The sequence below is a fragment of the Pleurodeles waltl genome, chromosome 12 (genome assembly GCF_031143425.1).
Source record: "Pleurodeles waltl isolate 20211129_DDA chromosome 12, aPleWal1.hap1.20221129, whole genome shotgun sequence".
Taxonomy (NCBI): domain Eukaryota; kingdom Metazoa; phylum Chordata; class Amphibia; order Caudata; family Salamandridae; genus Pleurodeles; species Pleurodeles waltl.
Genome location: NC_090451.1, coordinates 55,407,017 through 55,419,705, shown reverse-complemented (window position 1 = coordinate 55,419,705; position 12,689 = coordinate 55,407,017). Strand labels below are relative to the sequence as shown.

General features: G+C 44.3%; 1 protein-coding gene across 1 annotated transcript in view; it reads left to right on the top strand.

Annotated features, from left to right (window-relative positions):
- Positions 1-12,119, top strand: part of LOC138267043 (uncharacterized) — a 131,837-nt gene extending 119,718 nt beyond the window's left edge. The window contains exon 7 of the mRNA XM_069215890.1: positions 6,493-12,119. The gene's annotated coding sequence lies outside the window, so the exon portion shown is untranslated. The remainder of the gene's footprint in view (positions 1-6,492) is intronic.
- Positions 12,120-12,689: the final 570 nt, after the last annotated feature.

Below are 12,689 nucleotides of genomic sequence, written 5' to 3'. Positions count from 1 at the left end.
AACACATTGATGATGCCCTTCAGTCAATCAAGACTGATACGGACACAGCCAGGTCGCTAGGTACCCTGCAGTTTAAAAGGCAGCCTTTCCGAGGAGCTCGAGGCCATGGCCACTCATCGTACAGACCCGGGTTTCAGCAGTACAGATGACCTTCAGTCTCTGCGACATCCCATTCCTTTCGTCCTCAATTCTAACAGAGAATGCCTCAACAGGTGACTCATTCGAGAGTTTCCCAGAGAGGAAAAGCTGGAAGACAACCAAAAGACGCAGGCCGTAGACAATGACTTGCTGTCGTCTCCGGCTACAAACCTTCACTTGTGTTCAAAACTGGGGGAAGGATTTCCCTCTACTTCCACAATTGGCAGAAGATAACATCAGATCAATGGGTCCTAAATCTCATACAGTTTAGCCATACCCTGGAGTTTTTACACTACCCCCCTACAAAGCCCCCCTTCCTCGAAAGGTAAAGCACTTGCATATGCTCAAGCAGGAGGTCGAGTCCATGCTTCTCAAGGGAGGTATAGAAAAGGTTCCAGATGGGGATAGAGGAAAGGGTTATTACTCCAGATTATTCTTAGTCCAAAAGGAACAGAAAAGTTGGTGCCCAATGTTAGACGTCAGGGATCTCCACATTTATCTAAAAAAACAATCATTCCGTATGATCACCTTATCAGACATCCTGTCCCTTTTAAATTCGGGGGATTTCATTGCCACTCTCGATTTACAGGATGCATATTTTCATATCCCTATTCATCCCTCCCACAGAAGATATCTCAGATTTGCAGTAGCCGGAGACCATCACCAGTTCAAAGTCTTGCCCTTCGGCATGAATTCGGCTCCCAGGATCTTCACCAAGTGCCTGGCTCCAGTGGCAGCTTTTCTCAGGAGGCAAAACCATCAAGTCTTCCCATATCTGGACGACTGGCTGGTCAAAGCCAGATCCAGATCTCAGGTGCAGAAGTCCACAAGAGCTTGTATCGAGCTGTTCACGAGCCTGGGCCTAACGGTCAATTGCGAAAAATCTACATTCCAGCCCTTACGGAGAAGAACATTTCTAGGGGCAGTACTGGACACTTCCACCAACAAGGCAGCCCCTACAGAGGACAGACGGAGAAAACTCATCTCCCTCGCGAAGCGTTCACAAAAAAGAAAGTACGTTTCAGTTCGCCTATTCAAGTCCCTGATAGGGATGATGTACTTCTGCATTCCTCTGGTACCTTTCTGTTGTCTAAGAATGAGACCCCTCCAGGAGCAGTTAGATCTTCAATGGGCACAAGCCATGAGGTCTTTCGACGATATCATCAGGATAACGAGGCCCATGATGCTCTCTCTAGCTTGGTGGACTCAGGAGTCTCACTTAGCGAAGGGACTTTCTTTTCTCCCCAGCAAGCACCTTGGGTGATAACTACAGACGCTTCTCTCGAAGGATAGGGTGCTTTCCTCCAACACCTGCAAGTAAGAAGCAAATGGAAGCCCCATCAGAAAGTCTTTCATTCGAATTGAAGGCTGTTTGACTAGCGCTGTGCGCTTTTCTCCCGAAAATGAAAGGTTCCTCGGTTCTCATCCGGATGGACAACACAACGACAATGCATTACATAAACAAGCAGGGAGGAACCAGGTCTCTACTCTTATCGAGAGAATCTCAGCACATTTGGGAATGGTCTATCAGCCACAAAATAAGTCTTCGAGCGGAACATGTCCCAGGTATACAGAATGTCATTGCGGATTCCCTGAGCAGATCACGGTCGTCCAACCACGAGTGGTAATTGGACCAGGAAGTCTTGAATCAGGTTTTCGCCAGATGGGGGAAACCGAACTTAGATCTCTTCGCCACACCGCAGAATGCGAAATGCCACTTCTTCGCAAGTCGGGATCCACATCGGGGCTCCTGGGGGAATGCGTTTTCCATGGCATGGTCAGGAATTTATTCCTACGCTTTTCCTCCCATTCCCCTGATTCCAAGGGTTCTGGCGAAGATCAAGATCAAACACTGCAAGCTCCTCCTGATTTCTCCAGCATGGCCTCGTCAGTTTTGGTATACGGAACTCCTTCACCTCTCGCAGAGCCGCAGCATCCCTCTACCAGCTATACCCTCCCTACTTACGATGAACGAGGGCCAAGTTCTCCACCCGGATCTGGCGTCACTTCACTTGACAGCCTGGCTCCTGAACACCATGAGTTTGCGCATCTAGATTTGCCATCGGATTGCAGGGCCATTCTTGCCAGAGCTGTAGCTGAGAGTTCCAACAAATGTTATCGTCTGAAGTGGAAGAGATTCTGCTCTTGGTGTACTCGGGTCCAGGTGCACCCCTTTTCGTCATCCCCGCAGCAGATTTGACCTTATCTTCTGCTCCTGGCCAAATCGGGTTTGGCGATTTCTTCGATTAAAGTTCACCTGGCAGAAATTTCTCGTTATAGGCGTACGGAGAACAAGCCTCCCATGTGGTCGGCAAGAGTCATAAAAAAATTTCTGAAGGGTCTGTTCAGGTCCTTCCCTCCGGAACGGCCTCCACCTCCTTCATGGCACCTTAATTTGGTCTTGTCTCAATTAATAAAACCACAGTTTGAGCCAATCCACAAGGCAGATATAAAGTTCCTATCCTGGAAGGTCTCTTTCTGCTTGCTCTCCCCTCGTCTAGAAGAGTAAGTGAGATACAGGCATTCACGACCCAGGATCCTTTCTTACAATTAAAAAAGGATAGAGTAATTTTGCGAACAAATCCAAAATTCATACCTAAGGTGCCATCCGATTTTCATATAAATCAACCAGTGATACTGAAAACATACTTTCCTAATCCATCAACGCCTGCAGAACACGCTCTACACTCTTTGGATGTTCAGAGGTGCCTGAAATTTTACCTGGACAGAACTAAACAGTTTAGACAATCTAACCAGCTTTTTGTGGCTTTCAGTGCTCCATGCAAGAGGCGAGCTTTATCTAAACAAGGAATTGCGAGGTGGATAGCCTCTGCCATTAACTATTGTCATACATCGGCAGGAAAACCTTTGTAGAATCCACCGCGGGCACATTCTACAAGGAAAATGGCTGCATCCATGGCACTTTTTGCTGGAGTGCCCATTCAGGACATCTGCAGAGCGGCCACGTGGAAGTCTGTGCATACTTTCGCAAGACATTACTGTTTGAAGGAAACTCAGCAAGGAGATATGGCGGTAGGACAAGCGGTGTTGCGACATCTTTTCCAGTAGCGGTGAGCTGTTGTAAGTTCTTTATTCCTTATCCCGCCAGCCCAGTCTAATTTGTGCACATTGCATAAGTTTGTTTTTCTTCCTCTACGGCTCTCATATTCATAGTTTTAACGTACAGTAAGATTTTGCTGATATATGGATGTTCCAAGGTATATATATATATATATATATATATATATATGTATATATATATATATATATATATATATATATATATGTATGTATGGGTCTGTATATAGATGCATCGTGTGTGCATGTATCAATAACTATACGTATGGTTTAATGTTATACAATGTGCTTCATTACTGCTTGCTATTCTGATTCAAGCACGTGAATCTATGAAAGTTCCAATACTGGAGTAAGAAAATAAGTTACTTACCTGTAACTGTAGTTCTCCACTATTGGAATCTTTCATAGATTCACATGCAACCCTCCCTCCTCCCCTGGGAAGCTCACCTTCTCCTGTCTTCTTCAGATACTCTTATACTCGTGCTTGAGAAAATCTGAGGGAAGGGAGCTCCTCTCAGGAGGGTTCTAGAGGGAGGGGAGGCCTGATTGGCTGGGCCTTGTTTCGGTCCTTTTGCTCATAATGATGAGGATAGGCTACTAAAGTGAAGGCTTAGGCCTTTTTTCTTTGCAGTAGCCTATATGCATAGCTGTTTTGATGTACCGGGGCTCCCATCTCGACGACGGGGAAGGATTCAAGCATGTGAATCTGTGAAAGATTCCAATACTGGAGAACTACAGTTACAGGTAAGTAACTTATTTTCTTCGGGAGCACCTGTGACTAGACCATCTGTTGAGTAGTTACCAGAGTGGTGATGGGATAACCTCATCCCTCTGGGCCTCACTGTGCACAGTCAGAGTACTCTAGAGGGGCATTAAGTGAGTCTCATTGTTTGAGCAAAAGTAACGACTGACATTTAAAATGTAAGTATAGTTTATGGCAGTTTTAGTAGCTGGTTGTTTGTGTCTGTTCTAAACCACTGTTCATTAAAAGTATTGATGGGTCGAAGGCCATGTGATGTCATCAAGAAGGCTGGATGGTGTGTGTTCTCACTTACGCTAGGCATATTATTTCAGTGACTTGACACCCTTGGTCTGCCCTCCAACTTCATCATGCAGTTTGGAGCTGTGGTGTTCTATCGATTTCCTGCCATTTAGTCTGCAAATAGCAGCTTTTAGGCAGGAGGTGGTTGATTGGCTAATTTTCCCTTGGAAACAATCATCAGCTCTCCTGAAGACCTGCTTACTTACTTCCCTGTGCCAGTCAGTTGGGCAGATTCCTACCAGTCTTTACTCTGCTCACACTAGAGCACAGGCATTCCACAAACAAGCATTTGCAATGCAATAGGTCTCACATTTGTGAGAGTTAAAGCTATTGGTGTTGTAAATGACAATGTATTTTTCTTATGTGCTTTTGTTTGGAGTGTAGTATATGTATGCCAGGTGCCACAGCAACCCTCCCAGGCTTGTCGCTGCAAGAGAGAGGACACAGCAAGGCTGTTGGGAGTGTTGTTGCCTCATTCCTACAGACTGGCTGTGATACCCTAGAGATGCAACCTTGTCTAGTGTGTTTACTTAAGCTTTTATAGCTTTTATAGCACCAAACAAGCCACAAAGAGGTACCTTTGTGGCATTTAACCCTGAGAATGAGGGGTCAAAATAGTAGCAAAGAAAAGGGAGCAGCCATATATTTCTGTGTGTTAAACTTTTAAAGGAATTATTCCTCTGCATTGGCAATACCAGCCTAACTTATGAAAAACATTGACTGTTTACAAAACGAATAAAAGAAGAGCAGCTTAACTGCAAATAAATTATAGCGATTTTGTTAAGACTGGTCCCCGCTTTGCAGCGCTATGAAATAGCAGAACCTGTATTACCAAGCACTACATTAAAAACATGAGTTATTCCAAGACTGCCCCAACACGCACCAGACAAAGAACCATAGGGGAGAGGGTGTGGTGTAAGAGACAGAGCTGCTGACCTTGGAGCTGGGGAACATGGTTGGAGTCTCATCGCCGGCTCAACGTTCTGTGATTCTGGGAAAATCCCTTAACCTCCCCTGGCTACCAAAAACAAATGTGTTCTTGTGTAATGTAACTGGTGCTCATGTAAATCGCTGTAGTACCTTTGTATCGAGTTTCAAAAAAATAAATATCCTGACATAGGCCTTTCATCTCTTCATCTCTGTAAGGTCGATGCAAATGAACTATAGCAATAGCAATTCTGTTAGGAATGCCACCTGGTTTGCAGCGCTATAAAATGCCAGAACCAAGCACTATATTAAAAAAAAACTAGTTATTCCCAGACTGCCTCAATACGTACCAGATAAAGAACCCTAGGGGAGAGGATGTGGCATAAGGGCCAGAGTTGCCATCTTTGGAGCTGGGGCACAAGGTTCGAGTCTCAGCACTGGCTTAATATCCTGAGATTCTGGGCAAATTGCTTAATCTCTCATTGCTACCAAAAATGATTGTGCTCTTGTGTAATGTAATGGGTGCTCTTGTACAGCACTGTAATACCTTTGTATCGAGTTCGCAAACAATAAGTAAATAAAGCGCTCCAATACCTTCATGTACATAAAACTGCAAAACAAATTAAAGAAATAAAAAAGACCCTGCAGACATTGCAAAGAAAAAGCAAGATACCTGAAACAAAGAAAGACGAAAAAATAACATACCACCATGAGCAAAGCGGCAAGGCAAAAGTAAAAATAGTGCACCGATACGAAGCTATCTGGCGGATTGTGCAAAAATCTATGTAACAGGGTCAGTCTCCAAGGCGGTAACAAAATAGCCTCAAAGTGGGACAAACATAAAGCATTTAATGACATCAAGGGATTTTTGAAAGGCAGGCCCAGGAACGAATGAAAGTGATGGGCCTGAGATGGGTGTGGTTAAAGTCCACAGAATAGATAACAAACAGTCGAAAAGCAGCGCTAGCGCGCTGTTGTGCTCAACCTAAAACTGTTATTACTCTCTGTTGGAGGCCAAACCTCCACAGCGATGTTAGTGGGAATTTTATAGGTTTTAGGTTCACACAAGACAAAAGGAAGCTGAATAAGATGGGAAACCCAAGCTAAAGAAAGAACCAGGGGTCAGGTGTCACTAGGGTGCATTTATTATGAAGTGATGTAAAGCAAAATGGCACACGGGAAGAAAATATTTCCCTGTCGTTATCCTTCATTCTTAGAACTCTAGCTACTGGGGAAGAGTGCGACTTTGAAGTAGAGGCTGAAAAATATAAATGCAGTAAAAAAAGTCTGAATTCTTTGTTTCGCAGGATTTTACGGAAGTGGAAGTGTGGAATATCGTTCCATGTTGTTGCCAAGTGTGATCTTGCACCATTTGTCCACAAGAGCAACAGCTAGGTCCCCGAGAGTTTCTCGGTCTCTAGCAGCCACAGGAAGGACCACTCCTGCCTTGGTTGGCTTGTTAAACCAGCACAGGATGACGAAGTATATATTTTCAAATCCACCAAGCCACTAAGGAATTCTCTCTTGGGGTCCGCTCCCATCCTCTAAACCCACTTGAAAAATGGAAGTATTCCGGAGAAGCAAATGTACACATAGCTTGCAGTGTTTGAAGTCGCCCCTCTCACACCTGCTGAGTGGAGCCATGGAAAAGTGCCAGCTTTCGCATTCTCAGACCCCAAAGGATGCCGGCACCAGACACGAATAGGCTTGCATCGCATTTCCTGTCTTGGCTGCCTTGGATCGTGAACTAGGCTTTGGCGGGAAAACGTACATCTTATAAATGATTGAGAAGATGAGTAGTAACTTGCGGCTCGTGTTTCAGTAAGACTCCTTGTTTGCATGGCTGTTTCTGAGACGTCCTAGTTGTGACAAATAAGAGGAGTTGGGAACAAGAGACAATTGGGATGTACTAGTATTATTATCAAGAGCGGAATCGGGGCCGCCCTACCCTCTGCAGTGTGCTACGGCCCTATCGAGGAACACGACAACACGCCCGATCCATAAAGCTGTTAATGGGAGCGGGCGCGACTTATCCTTGTCCCAGGCTCATGTAATACCTGCATCTGAACACACATAAGCCTCCTTTAACCCAAGAAAAGGTTGTTAATCGGGCTCATGGTGAAAATGTTCAATACCTTCGAACACAGTGGAGCACAACACGGGTTCATTCCCACTCCTAGACAATCTGCCTCTTGCAAGTCTGTTGCTGCATTCGGAAGACATTTGTACGGATTTGGTCATCAATAAGACATTAACTCAACAGTTTGTCCCCAGATACAGGTTTGTCATACATTTTTCTGCAAGGAAGTCTTGTACTATTCCTTTAAATATGTAAGCTTGCACAAGAGACATCCAGTGGCAGGGCTTTGAAAAGAAGAAACCATGTAGGAACAATGAGGAAGAGATCTCTTTTTATTCATGCAAGTGGCTGCATACATATGTGTATTAGCACACACACTGACACAAACATGTAATTATCTACATAAGTGTACACATACATTCCTATATTTACATAGATACAAACTGGCCAACATTCCAGAACATATTTAGGTACATCAGTATAATACACAAATACTCTCTCTCTCTCACACGCACACACACAAATATAGGCAAATGGGTATACTGTGATACCTGGGTTGGGGGCTATATGGTAGACAGCAACACTATCCCTGGTCACACAGCAGTCCTTCACTCTGTGGCACACTCCTTTCCTTGATCATGAAGAACTTGGAACTGGAACAAAGTGGAGTGGTTTGGATCCCCCTATATGCTCAATTTCGAGACAGAATCTGTGTATCCACTATCCAAGACTTCAGAACTGGTTCTCTTTCAAATGTGATTTTCTGGCTGCTTTTTAGATACAGTGTTTGTGCAAGGTGATGCCTCTCACATCAGGCAGCAATGATGCTGGCTCCCAGCAGGACATTACAAAATCAATGGCACAATGAAGTTTGAGGCCTCTGTACCCAGCTGTCACCTTCCTTCCCCAGCAGAAATCAGGAACAGAAAGGCCAGCCCCTTCTTAGAAACTCCCTCTCCTTGAATAACTGGAACTGCAGTCCCACCCTCCACCCCTACCATTCACTAAATGGCATTGCTAAGAAAGAACTAATCATTAACCCTCTGCTATCAAAGATCATATGGAATGTCTAAGGATAAGCCTGTCTCCATCCTTCCTCACTTTAGTATCTGGGTCTCCATACTCCAGCCACAATAATGTAGTCATACAATCCCACTACCAGCTGTATCCATCCTTCATCTTGTGCTTTACTAAACTAGAGTCCTTCTAAAATGGGTCCCACCGTTCCCCGTACTCTGACTCTTACCAGTCACAGAGTCTTACTACCAGTCATGTACCTCAAACTCAATGCATATACACACACACTTTACTTACGCACAGAATGACAGACCCAGGATCGTGGTTTGCTTAACAATGGAACTTTACACTAGAGGGGTCAGCAGACCACACTCCCCTTGACTTGGAGAAAAAAATCTGACCCCACATATGATTAAAAAAAACGTATTTCTTGTACAAGTCTCATCGATGAGTGTGAAGGCAGCTTCATCACGGATCTCTCTGTCGACCAAGCCCTCGTTGACAACTATAGCTCCTTCATTAGCAAGACCATGGTTGACAACAACACCATCTACAACCAACTCATTGATGGCTCTCCTTCTGCCATCAATTACAATATTGTCTACAGCAATCCATTTTTCACCTTTGAATGTAAACCTAGGAATGATGCCTACTACATTGTCAAAGACAGCCCTGTCAATGAAGTTGATGATGTTTTTTTTTTCCTAGTTACCTTTTCACCCATAAAAGTGACGGAAAGCCGACCTACGTAGATTCTGAACTAAAGCTAGAGATGGATATCTGCAACAAGGACACCTCGAAGGATGCCTACATTCCTACATAGCTGGGTGTGTATTATGTCCTTAAGTAAAACATAGGATTGTTAGATAAACAAGACGATGCCTGCCAGCATGTATCAGCCAGAGATCTTTGTAGCTGTCAACCCTCCTCAGTGTTATGGCCCACATTGTTACTATAGGAAATCTGAGGGCATGCAGGTGCCTATTGCATTCTTGTTTGCTTAGCAGCAGATGATGGATACTTTTCAAAGATTGCTTCCACAGCAGCCTGCTGGGCAGTCTACAAACGCCCCTTGCTCGACCTCAACCATATCCCCTCTACTGCTAGCTCTGTCACCCATGCTGACTACACCTCCTTCACTAACTCCATCTCCTTCACCTCCTATGGGCATACCTCTCAGAGCTGTCACACAAGCATTGGTCCTACCAACACTTAAGGACATGCAGGGCGCAGATTCTTCATATTCTGACTATTCACATTTAGAAGAAGGGGGACTCCCATACCTTACCCAAGAATCCTGATAAATCACCCCTCAACTGAAATAAATTACTGGTGTGTCTCGCCCAGCCAGAAACAAGTGGCTGCTAATTGTGCAAGTTCCGTTAACTAAAGCCCAGAAGCAATCTTTTTATGTAGTCCTCCCAAGACCCGGAGCTGTTAACTAATGTACCTCTGCTTCGCTCTTTCTTGCCTGTTGTTTTGGGAATCAGTAGTCTCGCCTCTCAAATTTGATCAGGCACTTGAAATGTAATTGCCTCTCCTCTACTAGTATTGCACCTTTTGAGGAAAGTGAACTTGTGAAAATGTCAGCTCATTAGCATGGGTGCGCAGGGTCCAAAAGGATTTTGTGACTTCTTTATTGGTCCTGCAGAGTTGCCCGTGGGGCAGACCCATCTTCTTTCACTTGTTCCTGCACTTGAGAAAAGTTATGCCCACCTTTTGCGGGTTGCCGTGTCAATGTCTACATTTATTGCATGTGCAAAAAAAAATAGTTTACTGCATGCTTTAAAATCATTAGATGGTTGTGCATGCAGTTAAACCACTTCTCGTGCCTGCATTAAAGCTGTTACTTCATGACAAACAAAAAATAAAATTGCCAGTCATTTACCACTGAAGGAAGAGAGGCTTGGTACTCGCCCTACCTATAAGAATGAAGGCAATTGCCCAACAACTCCAATATCTTCTACTTTGCTGTGCTTTTCCCACAAATAATACTCATTTTTGTATCTTATATGCTTTAAGATACTGTTTCTGTGTTATTCACCATCCCAATTAAATAGAATGATGTTTCAATAACATAGCTTTCCATAGCTTGGAGGTGTTGAATGGACAGCTTGTTAGAATAATAACACCTATAGTGGCTCCTGGCACCCATTAGTACCATACCATTAAACCATATTAGTGCAGGAGCCTAACACTAGTAGCCAGTTAAGACTAGTGGTGCCAGAATAATTTAGCTATGAAGATGGGTGCAAATAATGCACGCTCTAGCTAGTCTTCAAATTGGCTTTGTCTTGCGGCCACACATGCCCCCTGGCAAGCAATAACATTGGGGCAAGAGGGACTATTGGAATATTTTGTGCAGATTGGCAGTTTACCTGGTAGTTTGAGAGATAGGTTCACCCTGCAATAACAGCGTGGACTACACGTCACCAAAAAGAAAATGGATTGAAGCAAAAGTGCAAACCTTTCATTGAGGTATTGCTTTGGGACTTACATTATTGTCTGATAAAACAGATGATACAAAAAGAATGTACTACAGTGGTTGAAGCCTTAGATTGAGGTATTGAGGGGACGCATCAGCCACCTTGGTCAATAAAGACATTCTCAAATGTAGACTCTTCATCTGGTTCACTGCACATGTAAATTCGTGAATGACAATGAAACTGTGATTTTGCCCCAGTACAGTCTTAAATGTTATCTGGCTCTGAACTATATGATCTTTCATGAAACAGAGAGCCCGTTCGTTGGAAAGGAGTCTGGTGAAAGACATAAAATAACTAAAAGATACACCTGGTCTACAAAGATACTTGTGAGCAGCTGTGTTGTTATAAGTCCAACCAAATGGCGAGATACAATACGAAGAGTTTATTTTGTGAATGGGAAAAATAGGTTGAGACAACTATTAGCCTATAGCACTATCTGCCTATTAAAACAGTCCTTTAGAGCCTGGCGTTTATGGGGGCCGGAAGCCATGACCTCCTCCACCATGATGGAGGAATGTATATCCACCCTGGTTAGAGCTCCCCCGAACATGGTGGGGATCACTGTGTTGTGAAGAGAGATGCCACAGTGGCCCCCTTACCTCAAAGCTCGCCAGATTCGTCAAGTGGGTGCTGTGCTTAAAGAACTACTCAGAAAACTTTTGGTTTAGAGAAGACTGACTTCCAAAGCAGGGGCCTATTTTCTCTAAATAAAAAAACAAATTGCTCTAATGTGCAGGGAGTTTTCTCCAGTCTACTTTTTCCCTGTTGTGCAGGAGACCTCGAATGATAGGTCTTGGGGGAGGAAATCTGTGAGGACCAATCCACGCTTAATAGGATGGAACAACTAACTGTGACATGGTAGCCCTTAGGCGAAAGGATTACCAGGTTAGAAGTTTAAATTAGTGTAGCAAGTACATTCTCCAATGACTGTAAACAAAGCAGGGGAACTAGGTGTTTGGTGAGGCAGAATCACTGCTAATTTATGGCTGTGCTCTTGCTCCAGCAAATTCTAAATGATACCCTAATTGATTCAAAGAGCTATAAAATATCCAACTTCAAACCTCTTCTTTCTCCTCCTCTTCCATCTTTTACTGTACTCGCTCTTATTTAGATGATTTAGATATGCTTACAATGAAGGTCCTTCTGAAGATCTGGAAACTTACACAATATATCTGTAAAATCAGTATATTACCTTGTTGTCCCAGGAAAGGTATTATAACCAATATAGAGGACTTACAGAAGATGGGAAACTTTAATACCTATTTTACTACACACAGCCGTGATATCGGCGGGCCACATCAGACCTTTTACTTATAGGAAGTACCAATAAAGTGCCTCATTTCCTTTAAAACGGCCCCTTTTTCAATTTCTTTATATTGATGTTTGACTCGTTGCAAGTTTTGGCTGCATATTTATGACAATCACCATGCAATGGCTTGGAGCCTGGTATTCACTGAACTGTATGTAAGTGTATGCAAGGAGCCGGATGATGTGTGTGATACATAAATATTGAGGTATTAAGAACCTCTGGTAGACACTGAGGCCCTCATTATGACTTTGGCAGGCGGCTGCCGTCCCTCTGCAGTACCGATTACGAGTTTCCTGCTGGGCCAGTGGGCGGAAACAGGGTTTCTCCCCACCGGCCCAGCGTGAAACACACCACAACATTGCTGCCGGCTCGTAATAGAGCCGGCGGCAGTGTTTTGGTACATCGGGTGCAACAGCACCCGTTGAGCTTTTCACTGCCCGTAATTAGGGTAGTGAGAAGCGTGACAAGGCTGTCCATAGGGGTCCCTGCACTGCCCATGCCAAGTGCAGGGGCCCTCATGGGGCCTCCGGCACCCCCTTTCCTCCAGCATCTGCATGATGGTGGGACTGCCATGCAAAGGCCGGCAGAAACGCAGGTCAGAATCTGGGGGGC